The following is a 19,936-nucleotide window of genomic DNA, read 5'->3' on the forward strand; positions in this document are numbered from 1 at the left end:
TGTTGCATATCTATTCTGTCAGATGGCATTGGCCGCTCAGTTGTGAAACCTATCCCTGTCGCACTAGTGCCGTCATAGGAGGTGAAATGCCAACCAAGTTAGACACGACACTATGTAGCCAATCGATCTTCTTCTGTTGAGCTTCAAGTTGAGATTGTTGAGCCTCAATTTGAGCTTGTTGTGTAGCAACAATCTCCTTTGTAGAGGCCAATTCTTCCACTACATGCTGAGTTGAGCTTGATGCGCTTGAGTAGGCCTTTCTATTTGGTTTTGGTCCATGACCCCGACCTCTAATGTAACCATATGCCTTACCAAGCACCTGCTCACAAACGTAATAATTTTATATGCATATGTAATTATTTTATATGCAGTAACCATATGCCTTACCAAGCACCTGCCCTGCTTGCACTTTATCAAACTAAAGCCGCAGCTTGCATATGTAATTATTTTATATGCAGTAACACTATACTAAAATATAATATCACAGCAGCAACAGCCCAAAGGAACTGTATAATGTTGTACTAGAATTGTATACAAAGATGGTCTTCAAACATTATACTACAACATTATACAAACACAGTCTTCATAGAACAGTATTTGAAGATAGTCATCATAGAATTGTATATCCTTGGAAAACATTGTACTACAAAAATATATTACAAGTCCTGATGTTGTAAGTATCAATATGCAGTAAGATTATACTGTACAGTATATTTTACTACATACATATTATATTCAAATCACAAAACCAAACTCTACATCGTAGGCCAAGCCAGTTTTCAAATCACAAACCGAATGCTACATGTATATTTTACTTCCACATTTCCACAAACACTTGAAGTGCATGATCTAGCCATCAAGTACTCGAAGCAAATTAATGGAGAGAAACAGGGAAGGAGGCAAAGGACAGAGGGGAGATCATTCTTACAGGTTGGCCTTTGCTGGTGTTGACGGTGAGAGCGAGATCTCGCTGGCTGCGGCAGAGCTGGTTGGGGTCGGAGAAGGTGGAACCCTAGGCATCTGTTGCGGCAGCAGATCTTGCGCCCCTTTGCTACCGAAGCTGCTTCTTTTTGCCCACGCGGCCATTGCTGCAGCTGCTTCCCTTCCCTCACGCAGGTGCCCCGCCACCACCGCCGCAAGGGACAAGCCCGCCGCTGCCGCCGAGTGGAACAAGCCTGTCGTTGCCGCCGCGAGGAACAAGCCCGCCATTGCCGCTGCCGGGAAGAGGCTGCTCTCCGGCGCGCCCTCCGCCTTCCGTCGCCCGCTCCGACGGAAAAAACGAGTCAGGCCGCCGCCCTCCTTGGCGATTCGATTTGGGGGAGACGCTAGGAATCGTGCGGTGACTTGTCTTTTTGCATATTAGTCCTTGGTTGCTATTTCTGCCCTCGATACAAACCGGTAAGTGTACAGCACATAGGCCTATCGTGACCAAGGAACTAATTAAATGGTTGCAATTAGTACATCTACAGCCACCAAACTCCTCGGTGACAAAATACCTGGTGGCAAATGGTATATTTTCTTGTAGTGCGTGCAGTGAGCTAAAGCCCTTTTTGTTTGTCTACACTAGCGCCTGCTTAGCGAGCTGTAAAAGCCTGTTAATAGAAACCTACCTAGCACTAAATAAAGCCAGCAAAGGTGACAAGCATGCATGCAGCAGCCAATGCTCGACTTTGCAGGCCGCGCGCAGCTCCTGCACTTGCACTTCATCATTCACATTGCTATTGCTGCTCCAGGTTTCACTCCATACAGATCGAGTGGCAAACAGCCCTTGAATAACCTCACCGGCGGACTGGCCGGTCGGTCTCCAGCTCCAGCTCCAAAGAAAGCCAAGAGAGATTGCATGCGGCCACGGCACTACCAGTACGTACAGAGAAATGTTCAGATTGTTGTTGCTGCCATGCATGCATGGGTTTTGTTCTGCCCGCTCGCCCAAAAGAACACACCTGAGTGTGAGCGGCGAACAACAATGCATTCAACTTTGCGCATGGCCCGAGAAAAAAAAGTACTCCCTCTGTAAAGAAATACAAGAGTGTTTAGATCATTAAATTAGTGATCTAAACACTCTTGTATTTCTTTACAGAGGGAGTACGTATTGAGCAGCACTGAGGCCGCTCGGCTTTGGTTGGCCCCTTTTGAGTATGCAAAGCGAGGAAAATGGTGCTTGTCGGACGGGAACAAAGGTACGTCCTGCCCGTGAAAGGAGACCCCGGATCTCTAAAATCGGGGGCTCGTCTTTCCTGATCCGAGGAGAACAGTATACTGTCGATGCTTCTTTGAAACGACAATTTTTTTAAGATTACGATCATTGAAATTTGGAGTATATCATGCACCAAGGCCATCTCTTCCAGCCTCATTAAACATGTCGTACGTCGCGCTGCATGCCAACACAAGGCATAGGCACGCGGTACATATACAGCATCTTCATGACGTACCATGCATGTGCAAATGCTGGAGACCCGTACTCACGTAGTACTACGTACCTGAAGTATGACCAGTCACGAACAAGTTGCATGCATGCATGCATGCAGGTCCACTGCACAGCCGGCCTACGTACGTCCTGATTAGCTGCACCGCCCATACCGTGGCCGCCATCGGAATCTTTAGTTTCGATTCTGCCCACACCGCACGTACGCGCCAGTTGCCGGCTACTCGGCTAGTGGACGTACTACCTACATGTCGGCTCGCCCGTTCGTACGTACGTACGATTTCACAATCATGCCGTGCGCTTGTGACCACGGGCCGGCACGTACCTGCGTACGTACTATCAGCAAGGCACTTTCAGCAGTCATCGACCTCTCCTGTGTCGACGGTCGACGCCACTATGAGCTCCGGAGTCCGGAAGTACGTACGCGTATCGACTGGATTCTGTGTACGTACGTACATGAGGGCGTTGGACGACATTGGAGATGTCTTCTTACTTGTTAGTTGGCTTTTCTGAGCTTAAAGACCCGGTGGAGCAACGACGTATCATAACTTAATCACAACACCTGCGTGCCTTGGGTCTGCACTGGCGTGGTGCAGAAATATTTACCTGCCGTCCGGCCGGCACCCACTCGTGGCAATTACCTTGGGATGGACGGGCCAGGTGCGATCAACCATGCATGCACACACCCATGTGAACAACTGAACTCAAGTGAACATTGGATCTGGCCTGGGCTTTTGGCTTTTTGACAGACCCGCTTGCCGCACTCGCCAGCGACCGAATCCTCGGTGGCGGCTCGTCGGCTCCAGCGGCCGTGCCCGCGCGCCGAAGTACAACACCCAGCACGTGAAGCGCCAACGGCCAAGCTGACCCTGAATTAATGTACCTGCGACTGCATTGGCCAGCGTCTCTTCCGGCAGCGGCTAGTACTGTAAAATAAACAGACCATTGTCCTGGTGCATGGACCCCGAAGCTCGTGCATGGCCACGGATAGACCTGCCCGTTTGATTGAGAATCCTGCACTTGCGGCTCAGCCTGCACCACACGGCTCTCCCGCCTGACGAACGATTAAACACTCACTGATGTACCGCGGACCAAAACTCTGTCTAGTCTAGTTCAAAATCGGGAGCACGCACGGTCGTACAAGCAACAAGAGACGTGAGTGCTTCGCTCCTGTCGGGGTTCTACGATTCAAATGATCCGATCCTTCCCGGCGTATCTCTTGGATGGCCCGTAGGGGAGGGTCTCTCTGACCTGCGGGGTCCAGCCTGGAGTGCTCCGTCTCAAGTAGTGCAGCTCTCTTCTTCCTCAGTTTCGTCAGACTTGGTGTGCGCCAGCCAGACGTTGCTCCGCTTCAGCTCTTTCTTCGTCGTCGGCTAGCGTCGCTAGAGCATGCTCACGCCTCTTCTCTCTCCCCAGCAGCGACGTTGCATAACACCTACCACAACCACATGGGATCTGCATGCTGCCTGCTGCTACAACTACAAGGACCTTTTTTTTGGGGGGGTGAAGGAAGATTTCTATTACTCAAGGAGGTAAATCAACCAGAACCAAGTTTACAACGTCACGCATACCCGACCCCAGCCATACCGCAGTACGGCGATACTCCTACCATAAGGAGCAAGAGCATGACTAACATTATTTTGCTAGCGACTAATAGAAAGTAAGAGAGATATCCATCGTCTCAGCATCCTTCGTCCTCTTGATCTCCTTAACGAGCACGTGGTACCTCGAACGATCCCTCGTCGGATCATTCAGTATGTTCACAGCTTTCACACAACCCATCTCGATGAGAATAGGCAAATCAGTATGGTGCAGGGCCAGTTCGAGCCCCTCCCTACACGCCGCCAACTCGGCTTCCAGGCCATTATCGCATGTGTGATTTTCCCTACAGGCAGGGAAGATGATGCATCCTTGGTCTGACCGCAAGACCATGCCCCCTCCAGCTGCTCCTGTTGCCGATACGTAGCTGCCATCAACGTTCAATTTTGTCCATCCGGTTGGAGGTAGCGCCCACCCCAGCTCCACCTTCTGCTCTACCTGCTGTTGTGGACAACTACAAGGACCTGACTAGCTATAGATACGCACGGAAGAAAAGTTCGTGAATAATTAAGCTTTGGACAAAACGTAATGGGAGTGGTTAAACACAGCCAGGGGCGGAGCTTTGTAGGGACCAAACTGGGCCATGGCCCGCCCAGGAATTTGAGAAAATAATTACCTATGCATCTTCCATGCCCAGCCCACCTGCAGTCCAGAGCAGGACTCACATACGCTCAGCCTCAGTAGGCAGCGCATTCCCATCCTCTCTCCCCGTCTCGACCCACTTCGGCCCGTACCAGCAAAGCGGAGCAGGGAGCACACGGGCAAGCGGGACTAGGGCAAAGCCGGCAGCAGAGGTAGAGGAGAGGAGATGGCTGTTAGAAATTTAGGGTTTGCAGTCTACTCCCTAATTCCTCTGCGTTTATCTGTGGTGCCGCTCACAATTCGCATATCTGAGACTAGGGGGTAGGGACCTTCTTATATTGTCTTTTCAAAGAGTCCACCTCTTATACAGATATAAGATTCCTAGTCTTTTCCACTAGTTTCCGGAATAGAGTCCAGATTAAATTACCAATCACGATCATATTTGTCTGTTTAACGGATTCTACCCGTTTTGTCCCCGGAGCACGCGCTTGTGAGCAACGCGCCATAATAGAGTGTAAATTCCTCTAATTATGTAGATCAACATTAGAGCTGTAATCTAACTATACGATCTAGCTCCTTCCAATCATCAGTGTACCCGGGTAGTCTTTCCAATATAAATAGTATATTGTATTCCACTGATAATCGACCAGCTTCCTTAAGCATATGTTACTTAAGTACATTCCAACAAGTGATAATTTTCCATGCTAAACATGTAAAACAATTCCATGTACAAATACATGTATAATTCCATAATGAGGTATTCCGAATATTTAACAATTCCAAGTAATTTGAATATAGTTGCAGGACACATAATTCCAACATCTCCCACTTGTCCAAAACGATCATTCAAATATTCGTAAACCCATAGCCTTAACATGCTTGCCAAATACCTCCTGTCTAAGTGGATCAGTCAAGGGATCAACAATCATATTAACACTACATTGAAAAACCCACAAATATATATACGGTGATACTTTCCTTCAATATGTTTCCTTGTTGTGACTCTTAAGATCACTAGAGACCTTTAGTTTCCGCCTAATTATTTGTGACGCCCCAGATTTGACCGTACACTAATCATACACGCAAACGTGTACGATCAAGATCAGGGACTCACGGGAAGATATCACAACACAACTCTACAAATAAAATAAGTCATACAAGGATCATATTACAAGCCACGGGCCTCGAAGGCTCGAATACAAGAGCTCGATCATAGACGAGTCAGCGGAAGCAACAATATCTGAGTACAGACATAAGTTAAACAAGTTTGCCTTAAGAAAGCTAGCACAAACTAGGATACAGATCGAAAGAGGCGCAGGCCTCCTGCCTGGGATCCTCCTAACTACTCCTGGTCGTCGTCAGCGGGCAGCACGTAGTAGTATGCACCTCCGGTGTAGTAGGAGTCGTCGTCGACGGTGGCGTCTGGATCCTGGGCTCCAACATCTGGTTGCGACAACCAGGTAGAAGGGATAGGGGGAAAAGAGGGAGAAAGCAACCGTGAGTACTCATCCAAAGTACTCGCAAGCAAGGAGCTACACTATATATGTATGCATTCGTATCAACTGGAATAAGGCTATTATATGTGGACTGAACTGTAGAAAGCCGGGATAAGGGGGGATAGCTAGCCCTTTCGAAGACTACGCTTCTGGCAGCCTCCGTCTTGCAGCATGTAGAAGAGAGTAGACTGAAGTCCTCCAAGTAGCATCGCATCGCATAATCCTAACCGATGATCCTCCCCTCGTCGCCCTGTGAGAGAGCGATCACCGGTTGTATCTGGCCAGACTCAGATCAAATACCAAGATCTCGTTAAACGTGTTAAGTATCCGCGAACGCCGACCAGGGCCAGGCCCACCTCTCTCCTAGGTGGTCTCAACCTGCCCTGTCGCTTCGCCACAAAGATCCACACAGAGGGCCGTCGGGAAAGTATGTCCTTCCAGCCCCCAATTCGTGAATCAACTGCGGGTACTCCTTGAGCCAACCCGACTTTGGTCATCACATGTATCATGTATAAAGTATATAGTATATATCCGTGATCACCTCCCGAGTGATCACGGCCCGATAGTATAGCATGGCAGACGGACAAGAATGTAGGGCCACTGATGATATTCTAGCATCCTATACTAAGCATTAGGATTGCAGGTAAGGGCAACAACAGTAGTAGCAAGGACAGGCTATGCATCAGGATAGGATGAACGGAAAGCAGTAACATGCTACACTACTCTAATGCAAGCAGTATAGAGAAGAGTAGGCGATATCTGGTGACCAAAGGGGGGGGCTTGCCTGGTTGCTCTGGCAAGAGAGAGGGGTCGTCAACACCGTAGTCGTACTGGGTAGCAGCGGCGTCGGTCTCGGTGTCTAGCGAGAGAAGAGGGGGAAGAAACAATAAATATAATGCAAACAGATGCATAATGATGCATGACATGACAAAACGTGATGCTAGGTGTGCCCTAATGCGGTACGAGGGGGTACCGGTGAAGGGGGAAACATCCGGGAAAGTATTCCCGGTGTTTCGCGTTTTCGGACAGATGAACCGGAGGGGGAAAATTGCGTGTTCGCTACGCTAGGGATGCGTGGCGGACGAATGGGCCACGTATCCGGTTCGTCTCGTCGTTCTGAGCAACTTTCATGTACAAAGTTTTTTCATCCGAGCTACGGTTTATTTTATATGATTTTTCGAAGTTTTAAACAATTTCTAAAATTTTCTGAATTTATTTATCATTTCAAAATTAAAGGTGAAATTGCTAAGTGTACCCACAGCTTGTACACAACAATGTACTAAAGGGGCTGACAGGTGGGGTCCAGTTGACTTCCCAGTCAACAGTCAACTAGGACCGTTGACTGGTCAAAGGGGTCTAGTGGGACCCTTCTGTCAATGACTAGGCTAGTCCAGTCAGCAGTTTGACTTGGTCAAACTGGACAGCAGGCCCACCTGTCATTGGCTATACTGTTAATTAACAGTAGTTAATTAGGTTAAGTAGTTAATTAGGTTAATTAAATTGGGATTAATTAAGTTAATTAATTCTTTAATTTATTTATTTATTTATTTATTTATTTTTAACACACATATATTTTTTTTCGTTCTAGGCGTGGGGCCCGTTGTCCAGTGGCCCCTGGGGCCTAAGCGGATCGGGCGTGGGGCGTAGCCCGTGCGGGCGGGCAAGCCCGGCAGGGTGCCGGAGCAGGGAGAGGCCGGTGGCCACGGCGAGCTAGGCAGGGCGCGGGGAGCTGGGGCATGCGGTGGGGCGCACCCAGGCGTGGCCGCGGCGAGGGCGAGGCCGCGGCGGGGCGCACGAGCACACGGGGAGGGCGCGAAGGGGTAGCCGGGGCGCACAAGAGGGACGCCCCAGGGCCATGGTGAGTGCGGCCGGCGCGGAGCTGCAGCAGACAGCGGCAGTAGCAGCGCCAGCAGCTGCTGCGTTGCAGCACTGGGCGGCGACGGTTGGGCGCGCGGGGCTGCCGGTGCAGAGGGCGGGAGGAGAGGCCGGAGGAGGCCACAGCGACGGACGCGTGCGGAGGAGCTCGTCGGGGCGGTCGGGAGCGGCGACGTGCGACAGAGAGGGAAAGAGGGAGGGAGCTCACGATGGGGCGCAGGGACTAAGGCAGCGGCGTGAGGAGGAGGACGGGGATGACTGCGGCGTGGAGGAGGCAGACCAGCGGGGAGGCGTAATCAGGCCGGCGAGGTCCAGGCGGGGCGGCGGTGGCCGTGGCGTCTGCGGCCTTCGGGCGCGATCTTGAGCGAGGGGAAAGGCGAGGGGGAGATGACGGGACGGCGCCGACGGGGTCCGGCGAGCGCTTGGCGACGGGGGACGACGGGGTTGGCGTCAAAGGGGCTCGGGACTGCTCCCTCGATCCAGATGGGGGAAGGGGATCGAGCGGAGTGGGGGTCGAGGGGAGTGGGGGGGAGCGAGTGGGGCGACGGCTAGGGTTTCGGTCGGGTGGGGGGTTAAGGGAGTGTGTGGGGGGGCCGGCTGGGCCGTGGGGTGGGCCGGCCCGTTCGGGCGGCTGAGGCCAGCTGGGCCACTTGGCCCAGTGAGAGGGGGGGTTGCCTTGCCCCTTTTTTTGTTTTGGTTTTATCTATTTGCATTTCTGCTTTTAAACCTTTTAAATTATTTAGACATTTTGTAAAAATGTGTTTGCTACACCATTATTACCTTTGTAATTTTTGGCAACCACCGAACATTTTTGTTTCAATTTTTGAAAACTTTTATTGCCGACATTAATTTTAATTTTAAATTTGAATTTGACGCGGTTTGAACTAACGGGTGTTTAGCAACAGTAATCGGGATGACATGGCATGATTAGAGTGGGATTACTGTAGCAAGATTATCCGGGCGTTACAAATCTTCTCCACTACAAAAAATCTCGTCCCGAGATTTAGGAGGTAGAAGGAAACAGTGCGGGGTATTCATCACGAAGACGATCCTCACGTTCCCAGGTGGCTTCGTCTTCAGAGTGATTCGACCACTGGACCTTGAGGAACTTGATCGCCTTCTGACATGTGCGGCGTTCAGCTTGGTCGAGAATGCGGACCGGATGCTCTTTATAGGAGAGGTCTTGTTGCAACTCAAGCACTTCATGATCCACTGCTCGGATTGGGTCCTTGAAGCAGCGTCGGAGTTGTGACACGTGGAACACATCGTGAACCTGAGAAAGGTTCGGCGGAAGCTCCAGTTGATATGCCACCTTTCCACGCCTTTCGAGAATAGTGAAAGGACCAATATAGCGGGGAGCTAGCTTTCCTTTGATCCCGAAGCGGTGTGCACCCTTCATTGGTGTAACTCGAAGATAAGCCTTTTCGCCAGGTTGATAGACCATGTCTTGGTGATGACGGTCATACTGACTTTTCTGACGTGACTGAGCAGTCTTGAGATTCTCGCGAATAATGCGAACTTGTTCTTCGGCCTGTTGGATAATATCCGGACCAAAGAGTGGACGTTCCCCAGTTTCTGACCAGTTCAGAGGGGTTCAACACTTTCGTCCACATAGCACTTCGAAGGGGGACATCTTCAGACTAGCTTGATAGCTATTATTATAAGAGAACTCGGCATATGGAAGAGATTCCTCCCATTTCTTGCCGAATGAGATTACACAAGCTCGAAGCATGTCTTCGAGAACTTGGTTGACACGTTCAACCTGTCCTTGCGACTGAGGATGAAACGCAGTACTGAACGACAGATGAGTTCCCATAGCTTCTTGGAAACTCGCCCAAAACCTTGAAGTGAATAAGCTGCCACGGTCTGAACTGATAACTAGTGGAATACCGTGAAGTGAAACAATTCTGGCCATGTAGAGAGTAGCAAGCTGACTAGCAGTGATTGTCTCTTTGACCGCCAGAAAATGGGCAACTTTGGAAAGCCGGTCAATGACGACAAGAATAGCATCATTACCTTTCTGCGATTTGGGAAATCCAGTGACGAAGTCCATTTCAACATGGTCCCATTTCCATTCAGGAATAGAGATAGGTTGCAGAGTTCCAGCAGGCCTTTGATGCTCAGCTTTGATACGACGGCAAACGTCACACTCCGCAACATAACGAGCAATGTCCTGCTTCATATTAGACCACCAGAATCTTTGGCGAATATCCTGGTACATCTTTGGACAGAGGCGTATCATGAGCTTCTTGCATAACCCTTTTAGTCTTATCCAGGTTTTTCGAACATGGTACCACTAGGCGGCCTTTGAAATACAAGGCGCCATCATCGGCGATAGTGAAGAATGAGGGCTTTCCTTCTGCTAGATGACGTTTAATCTTATGGACTTCAGAGTCATAACCTTGTATAGTCTTTATACCAGCTACGAGATCTGGTACGACAGTCAGGGTATTTAGAGAACCCTTAGTAATAACAAGAAGATTCATCTTGCGGAATTCCGGGGGAGGGGGAGCGAGTGCTCCAGGAGGAACAATATGGAGGTTCAGCTTTCTAAATTCTTCGACAAGCGAGGGCTGAACTTTATGAACCTGGAGGTGGTTGCAGTAAGACTTGCGGCTCAAGGCATCAGCCATTACATTAGCCTTGCCGGGGGTATAGGATATACCCACGTCAAAGTCTGCAACAGTCTCCATCCATCTCTGCTGACGGAGGTTCAGATCTGGCTGAGTAAACAGATACTTCAGACTTTGATGGTCAGTGAAGATCTCACAACGATTACCGAGAAGGTAATGTCGCCACTGCTTTAGTGCATGAATGACAGCAGCCAGCTCGAGGTCGTGAACTGGGTAGTTTTCTTCGTGAGGGCGCAGTTGACGAGAGGCATAAGCAATCACTCTGCGCTCCTGCATTAGGACACAGCCTAATCCTTGACGGGAAGCGTCGCAGTAAATGACGAAGTCCTTCTTAGTATCAGGTGGTGCAACACGGGGGCAGAAGTCAACTTGTCTTTGAGCGCCTGGAAACTTTCCTGACACTTGTCTGTCCAGTCAAACTTGACACCCTTATGCAACAGATTAGTCAGCGGCCTGGCAATCTTGGAGAAGTTCTCGACGAATCGATGACAATAGCTGGCGAGACCGAGGAAACTTCAGACTTGCTTCACATTCTTCGGAGGAGTCCAATCGAGAATAGCCTGAACTCGTTCAGGGTTGACGGCAATACCATCTTTGGAGATGACATGCCCAAGATAGGTTACCTCGGGGAGCCAGAATTCACACTTGGAATACTTAGCATACAGCTGATGCTCCTGAAGCTTTTCCAGCACAAGACGAAGATGTTCAGCATGTTCTTCCTTGTTCTTGGAAAATACAAGGATATCGTCCAAATAAACCACGACGAACTTGTCGAGGTAATCCATGAATATATAATTCATCAGACGAGAGAAGGTGGCTGGAGCATTCGTTAAGCCGAATGACATGACGGTGTACTCGTATGATCCATACCGAGTCACGAAGGCGGTTTTTGGGATGTCCTCTTCACGAACACGGATCTGGTGGTAACCCAACCTCAAGTCGAGTTTGGAGAACACTGATGAGCCAGCCAGTTGATCATAAAGATTATTGATTCGAGGAAGAGGATATTTATTCTGAATGGTAGCTTGGTTTATAGGACGGTAGTCTTGGACTAATCGGTTTGTCCCATCCTTCTTCTTAACAAAGAGAGAAGGTGCTCCCCAAGGAGAGCAACTTGGGCGAATGAAACCTTTGACAAGAGATTTGTCGATTTCCTCCTTAAGCTCAATGAGTTCATGCGGCGGCATCTTGTAGGGTCGTTTAGCTATAGGGGTAGTGCCGGGTTTCAAGTCGATGATGAATTCGACAGCTCTAGCAGGGGGAATCCCCGGAAGTTCTTCTGAGAAGACATCTTGGAATTCACGAACGACGGGAATGTTTTCAATGCCCTCGAGTGGTGCAGCGTTCAATGCATTCAAGGCATAAAGACGTGCCTCGGCGTTCTGAACTAGATGAGCTTGGTAAGCAATTATTTCATCAGAAGGGTGTAGCAGATGGACGACCTTAGTGGCGCAAACTATAGAAGCAGTATGCGCTTTCAACCAATCCATTCCCAGAATGAGGTCAATGCTACAGGACTTTAGTACGATGGGGGAGGCAAGGAATTCCAGTCCTTCAATTTCAACGGGAACGTTGTGACTAACCATAGAGGTTTGACACTGGCCCGCAGGAGTGTGTACCACAATCGCAGTGTTCATCTCTTCGTATTTAATGCCATGCATGAATGCAAACTCAGCTGATAAGAATGAATGTGATGCTCCTGTATCAAATAAAACAGATGCTGGTATGGAATTTACGAGGAGTGTACCCATCACGGTAGCAGGCTGGCCTAGAACTTCATTGAGATCAACGTGGTTGGCATGAACACGACCATAAGACTTGGTACTGTTGTTGCTGGGCTGGTTGCTTCCACGGCCAGTTGCTGGAAGGGCCAGTTGATTCTGGTTCTGGTTGCATTCCCTAGCACGGTGCCCTAGTTACCCACACCTGAAGCACAATCCATTATTGGGAGTGGGAACAGGAGCTTGTGGTGGTGGAGCTGGAAGTCTTGGCTGCCTAGTTGGAGGAGCAGGCAGACGAGGTGCAGCATAGGTCTGCCTTGGGGTGGGTGCATTCGGCTGGTACATGCTGTTGGGAATCCATATCTTGCGCTTCTGCGAGGACGGGCCCGAAGAAGAGCCCGTGTCACGGTTGCACCTGTGAGAGCCCTGGTATTCCTGCAGACCAGTTTCGACATTGATGGCCTTGTTCACCAGGGTGGCGAAATCAGCAAAGTCATGCACTAGAAGTGCGAGCTTGATGTCAGCTTGAAGGCCATCACGGAACTTCTCCTGTCTGCGTGCATCAGTTGCAATGTCTTCTTCAGCATAGCGGGACAAGTCAAGAAACTCCCGCTGGTAAGCTTCCACAGTTTTGTTGCCTTGGGTGAGATTGCGGAACTCACGCTTCTTCCGGTCCATGACTCCCTGAGGAATGAAGCGAGCACGGAAGGCAGCTTGGAAGTCTGGCCAGGTGATGATTGTTCCAGCTGGCAGAGTACGCCTGTGGCTGTCCCACCATTGAGCCGCGGGTCCTTTCAGGAAGAAGGAAGCAAAGGTGACATAGCTGGCAGGGGCTACATCAGCAGACTCCATCTCATAGGTGATGTCACGGAGCCAGTCGTCAACATCCAGAGGCTGAGTTGAGCTGCGGTACACGGTTGGGTTGAGGCGCATAAAATCTTGCAGAGTCACTTGGGTTGGCTGCTGGTTCATATTGGGGCGAGGAAACTGAGCCATAATATTCTCCATGAACTGACGATTCAGCTCAAACTGTTGCATCATCCAGCCATGTACTCAGGCGGTGGTGCCGCGTTGCCACCACGACCACGACCACCTGGTCTAACCATCTTGCTAATATTTAACAGGGGTAGTTCAGCATTGAGAAATTTGCAAAAAACAAGAGTCATTCATGATGAAACATGCACAACGAAAGCAGCACGATAGATACTACATAGTAGTCGGCATATCTTACAAAAGAGATCATGCATAGAGTTCGTTACACAGTGTTCAGTACATAGGCTAAGACATCATAGGCGGCACACAGGCTCGCGGCGAATGCAACTAACCCTAATAAGCAAGTCTACGTCAGTCCCATGCGGTACTGCGGAGGTAGGTGTAGCCCGACAGCTGGTAGTGACGCGAAGGGAAGACCTCCACGCGAGTAGCCTGGGGTCCGCGGATACTCTGGTGCGGAACCCGATGCGCAGGTGGCAGGAGAGGGCCCAATGCAGGAGAGTAGCCTCCCACATCTGGCCAGCCGACGCCCTGGGGCATCACGATTCGGGCAGGGTAGATCGCAGAACGCGACAGATCACCAGAGCGGACAGAGGGGTGCAACAGCGTCAGAGCACGATACAGGTGCTGACGGGTGGTGTACAACTCATGGCGAAGAGCTCGGTTAGCTCTATCCAGCCCATCAGCATGCAGAACCAGGTTCTGATGGTAGAAGGGCTCTCGGGTGACAGTGGAGTAGGCAGCAGTGTAGTATCCCTCCACACCAACATCGGATGCGATAGCAATGTGCCTGAAGGGGGAGGTATCCAACTCCTGATACTCTCCATGAAGACGTGTCAGAGCAGCATAAGCAGCATCGTGGACCGCCATATCGATAGTCACTCCAACACCATGAGCAGTGTGCATCACAGTAGTGGAGTCATACTCCCGAGAGTAGAGGTGGACGATGGCACGGTACTGCTCTTGGTTGAAGTCCTGATACTCCTCATAGACGGTGTACTCAGGGTGCCAGCGATAACCCAGATAGGTCATCATCTCAACTAACACAGCAGGTGATCCTGAGGCACCAATGGCCGTCGTGTGGCGCACGACCTGCCTCGTGGGTTCCATTTGAAAACAAAGATGTTTTCACAGGAGTCAAATGACAATGTGGATAATGTTCAATTACTACTCTAAAGAATAACTAGGGCTTATCCAACTTTGGGGTGAACGTGGTCACGGGATCCTAGTGTTAGAGTTAGTAAAATCGTTTAACCCGAGTAGGAGAGAGAGTTCAGTGTCCCAGAGTAAGGATCGAGGAGTAAAAGATCCTAATACCACCCAATCGCGACGTGGGCCCGTAAGGCACACAACCATGTTAGTAAAAGTTTTGTAATGTCTAGACTCAACTTCGGCCAAGGAGCATGGAAGGGGAATTCCTACAGGCAGTCGGCTCTGATACCAACTTGTGACGCCCCCGATTTGACCGTACACTAATCATACACGCAAACGTGTACGATCAAGATCAGGGACTCACGGGAAGATATCACAACACAACTCTACAAATAAAATAAGTCATACAAGCATCATATTACAAGCCACGGGCCTCGAAGGCTCGAATACAAGAGCTCGATCATAGACGAGTCAGCGGAAGCAACAATATCTGAGTACAGACATAAGTTAAACAAGTTTGCCTTAAGAAGGCTAGCACAAACTGGGATACAGATCGAAAGAGGCGCAGGCCTCCTGCCTGGGATCCTCCTAACTACTCCTGGTCGTCGTCAGCGGGCAGCACGTAGTAGTAGGCACCTCCGGTGTAGTAGGAGTCGTCGTCGACGGTGGCGTCTGGATCCTGGGCTCCAACATCTGGTTGCGACAACCAGGTAGAAGGGATAGGGGGAAAAGAGGGAGAAAGCAACCGTGAGTACTCATCCAAAGTACTCGCAAGCAAGGAGCTACACTACATATGTATGCATTCGTATCAACTGGAATAAGGCTATTATATGTGGACTGAACTGTAGAAAGCCGGGATAAGGGGGATAGCTAGCCCTTTCGAAGACTACGCTTCTGGCAGCCTCCGTCTTGCAGCATGTAGAAGAGAGTAGACTGAAGTCCTCCAAGTAGCATCGCATAGCATAATCCTAACCGATGATCCTCCCCTCGTCGCCCTGTGAGAGAGCGATCACCGGTTGTATCTGGCACTTGGAAGGGTGTGTTTTATTAAGTATCCGGTTCTAGTTGTCATAAGGTCAAGGTACAACTCCAAGTCGTCCTGTTACCGAAGATCACGGCTATTCGAATAGATTAACTTCCCTGCAGGGGTGCACCACATAACCCAACACGCTCGATCCCATTTGGCCGGACACACTTTTCTGGGTCATGCCCGGCCTCGGAAGATCAACACGTCGCAGCCCTACCTAGGCACAACAGAGAGGTCAGCACGCCGGTCTAAATCCTATGGCGCAGGGGTCTGGGCCCATCGCCCTTTGCACACCTGCACGTTGCGAACACGGCCGAAAGCAGACCTAGCCTAGTAGGCGTTCCAGTCCAATCCGGCGCGCGCCACTCAGTCGCTGACGTCACGAAGGCTTCGGCTGATACCACGACGTCGAGTGCCCATAACTGTCCCCGCGTAGATGGTTAGTGCGTATAAGCCAGTGGCCAGACTCAGATCAAATACCAAGATCTCGTTAAACGTGTTAAGTATCCGCGAACGCCGACCAGGGCCAGGCCCACCTCTCTCCTAGGTGGTCTCAACCTGCCCTGTCGCTTCGCCACAAAGATCCACACAGAGGGCCGTCGGGAAAGTATGTCCTTCCAGCCCCCAATTCGTGAATCAACTGCGGGTACTCCTTGAGCCAACCCGACTTTGGTCATCACATGTATCATGTATAAAGTATATAGTATATATCCGTGATCACCTCCCGAGTGATCACGGCCCGATAGTATAGCATGGCAGACGGACAAGAATGTAGGGCCACTGATGATATTCTAGCATCCTATACTAAGCATTAGGATTGCAGGTAAGGGCAACAACAGTAGTAGCAAGGACAGGCTATGCATCAGGATAGGATGAACGGAAAGCAGTAACATGCTACACTACTCTAATGCAAGCAGTATAGAGAAGAGTAGGCGATATCTGGTGACCAAATGGGGGGGGGGCTTGCCTGGTTGCTCTGGCAAGAGAGAGGGGTCGTCAACACCGTAGTCGTACTGGGTAGTAGCGGCGTCGGTCTCGGTGTCTAGCGAGAGAAGAGGGGGAAGAAACAATAAATATAATGCAAACAGATGCATAATGATGCATGACATGACAAAACGTGATGCTAGGTGTGCCCTAACGCGGTACGAGGGGGTACCAGTGAAGGGGGAAACATCCGGGAAAGTATTCCCGGTGTTTCGCGTTTTCGGACAGATGAACCGGAGGAGGGAAAATTGTGTGTTCGCTATGCTAGGGATGCGTGGCGGACGAATGGGCCACGCATCCGGGTTTGTCTCGTCGTTCTGAGCAACTTTCATGTACAAAGTTTTTTCATCCGAGCTACGGTTTATTTTATATGATTTTTCAAAGTTTTAAACAATTTCTAAAATTTTCTGAATTTATTTATCATTTCAAAATTAAAGGAGAAATTGCTAAGTGTACCCACAGCTTGTACACAACAATGTACTAAAGGGGCTGACAGGTGGGGTCCAGTTGACTTCCCAGTCAACAGTCAACTGGGACCGTTGACTGGTCAAAGGGGTCTAGTGGGACCCTCCTGTCAATGACTAGGCTAGTCCAGTCAGCAGTTTGACTTGGTCAAACTGGACAGCAGGCCCACCTGTCATTGGCTATACTGTTAATGAACAGTAGTTAATTAGGTTAAGTAGTTAATTAGGTTAATTAAATTAGGATTAATTAAGTTAATTTATTTATTTATTTATTTATTTATTTTTAACGCACATATATTTTTTTTCGTTCTAGGCGTGGGGCCCGTTGTCCAGTGGCCCCTGGGGCCTAAGCGGATCGGGCGTGGGGCGCAGCCCGTGCGGGCGGGCAAGCCCGGCAGGGCGCCGGAGCAGGGAGAGGCCGGGGGCCACGGCGAGCTAGGCAGGGCACAGGGAGCTGGGGCATGCGGTGGGGCGCACCCAGGCGTGGCCGCGACGAGGGCGAGGCCGCGGCGGGGCGCATGAGCACACGGGGAGGGCGTGAAGGGGGAGCCGGGGCGCACAAGAGGGACGCCCCAGGGCCATGGTGAGCGCGGCCGGCGCGGAGCTGCAGCAGACAGCGGCAGTAGCAGCGCCAGCAGCTGCTGCGTTGCAGCACTGGGCGGCGACGGTTGGGCGCGCGGGGCTGCCGGTGCAGAGGGCGGGAGGAGAGGCCGGAGGAGGCCACGACGACGGACGCGTGCGGAGGAGCTCGTCGGGGCGGTCGGGAGTGGCGACGTGCGACGGAGAGGGGAAGAGGGAGGGAGCTCACGATGGGGCGCAGGGACTAAGGCAGCGGCGTGAGGAGGAGGACGGGGACGACTGCGGCGTGGAAGAGGCAGACCAGCGGGGAGGCGTAATCAGGCCGGAGAGGTCCAGGCGGGGCGGCGGTGGCCGTGGCGTCTGCGGCCTTCGGGCGCGATCTTGAGCGAGGGGAAAGGCGAGGGGGAGACGACGGGACGGCGCCGACGGGGTCCGGCGAGCGCTTGGCGACGGGGGACGACGGGGTTGGCGTCAAAGGGGCTCGGGACTGCTCCCTCGATCCAGATGGGGGAAGGGGATCGAGCGGAGTGGGGGTCGAGGGGAGTGGGGGGGAGCGAGTGGGGCGACGGCTAGGGTTTCGATCGGGTGGGGGGTTAAGGGAGTGTGTGGGGGGGCCGGCTGGGCCGTGGGGTGGGCCGGCCCGTTCGGGCGGCTGAGGCCAGCTGGGCCACTTGGCCTAGTGAGAGGGGGGGTTGCCTTGCCCCTTTTTTCTTGTTTTGGTTTTATCTATTTGCATTTCTGCTTTTAAACCTTTTAAATTATTTAGACATTTTATAAAAATGTGTTTGCTGCACCATAATTACCTTTGTAATATTTGGCAACAACCGAACATTTTTGTTTCAATTTTTGAAAACTTTTATTGCCGACACTAATTTTAATTTTAAATTTAAATTTGACGCGGTTTGAACTAACGGGTGTTTAGCAACAGTAATCGGGATGACATGGCATGATTAGCGTGGGATTACTGTAGCAAGATTATCCGAGCGTTACATTATTCCAGCATAACTGTCCTCGGTGCCTCGAGTATTATTTCCTCGAGTGTAATTCCACCGTTTGTAGGCACCTTGAGTATTTTGTTTCCTCACATGAAATTCCGCATCAATTATTTTCCATCACATATAATAATATGATCAATTCCACATTGAGTCAAGTATGAGATAACCACGTTGAATAAATTTTCAAAACCACATAAATATTAAATCCAATCAGTAAATGAAGTTCCATAATTAACCATGTTTTGAAAGAAATTCCTGACTTCGGTCAGTGAACCTGCACCATATTAGTACTTATTTCTCATCTTGTAGCTAGAGTAATAGCTTCCTCAACGTGTTTACCTTTAATATAAATTTCAGAATAAGTGACAGGTTGTGATGCACTTTCCACATTCTTATATGATGTGTGAGGTTCCCTTAGCTGCTCGTCTTTCATTCCACTGCTTGAATGCAGCATAAATTCCGGTAGTTAAGGTATGATAATATAATGAAGATACATACGAATTCCAGTACCATTTATTATTCTATTTTCCCCGAGAGTTCAAATGTAATTCCTCACCGAGTATGATTCCCTTTATCAAAGGTATTTTAACAGATTTGCAATTTTCCATAAAGAAACACTTCAAAATATTTTCTATGTATTTCAACTCGTAAAGCATAGGATGTCTCAAATGTTCCTTTCATATGAAAGTTAAAAGATTACCAAGCTTTCACTTCCATCAATGTGACTTTATCATTGCAAACAACAAAACAATATTAACATATACAATAATAATGCAAAATACTTTACACTTACGTTTGTAAATGACCGCCTTGCTTCATTTAAAAAACCATATGACGTGCCATTCCATTGATGTGAAGCTTGTTATAAGACCATACATTAATATACTCAAATAGCAAACCATGTCTTTAGTTCCTCTTTCCCAAAATTCCAGGAGAGAGAGTTTCCACAAAGTATATTTCCCTCTGTGTGAATAGTTGAATAACAAGAGTGATATTATAATATTCTAGTTAGCCAAATATCCTTACAAAAAAAATCATTTCCAGACATTAGGCTTGCGGTTATTTGGTATGATATCAAGTTCCCAAACTATGCTCTTCCTCATTTGAGTTTATTCCTTCCTGCAATTTTTCCACCCATAGTTGGCATTGATAAAAAAACTTTAGGAGAATTCAGTGATTCCTCTAAAATTTAGAGTGACATCCTGCCAACAACACACAACAATTATCCAGACATGATATTCCAATCTTATTCCTCCCACTTATCATAAGCATGTCATGTTGGGAGTGTCACTTGTAGTTTCCTTGGGGTCAAGATTATATCCTAGCATGATTGTCAATAATTCCACCCTGATCACAAAATGATTGTGTTCCTATTTTCCACCAGTATTCTTTTTCCAGATAACTAAGGAAG

This window comes from Triticum urartu, chromosome 5, assembly GCF_003073215.2.
Source record: "Triticum urartu cultivar G1812 chromosome 5, Tu2.1, whole genome shotgun sequence".
In the NCBI taxonomy this organism is placed as follows: Eukaryota; Viridiplantae; Streptophyta; class Magnoliopsida; order Poales; family Poaceae; genus Triticum; species Triticum urartu.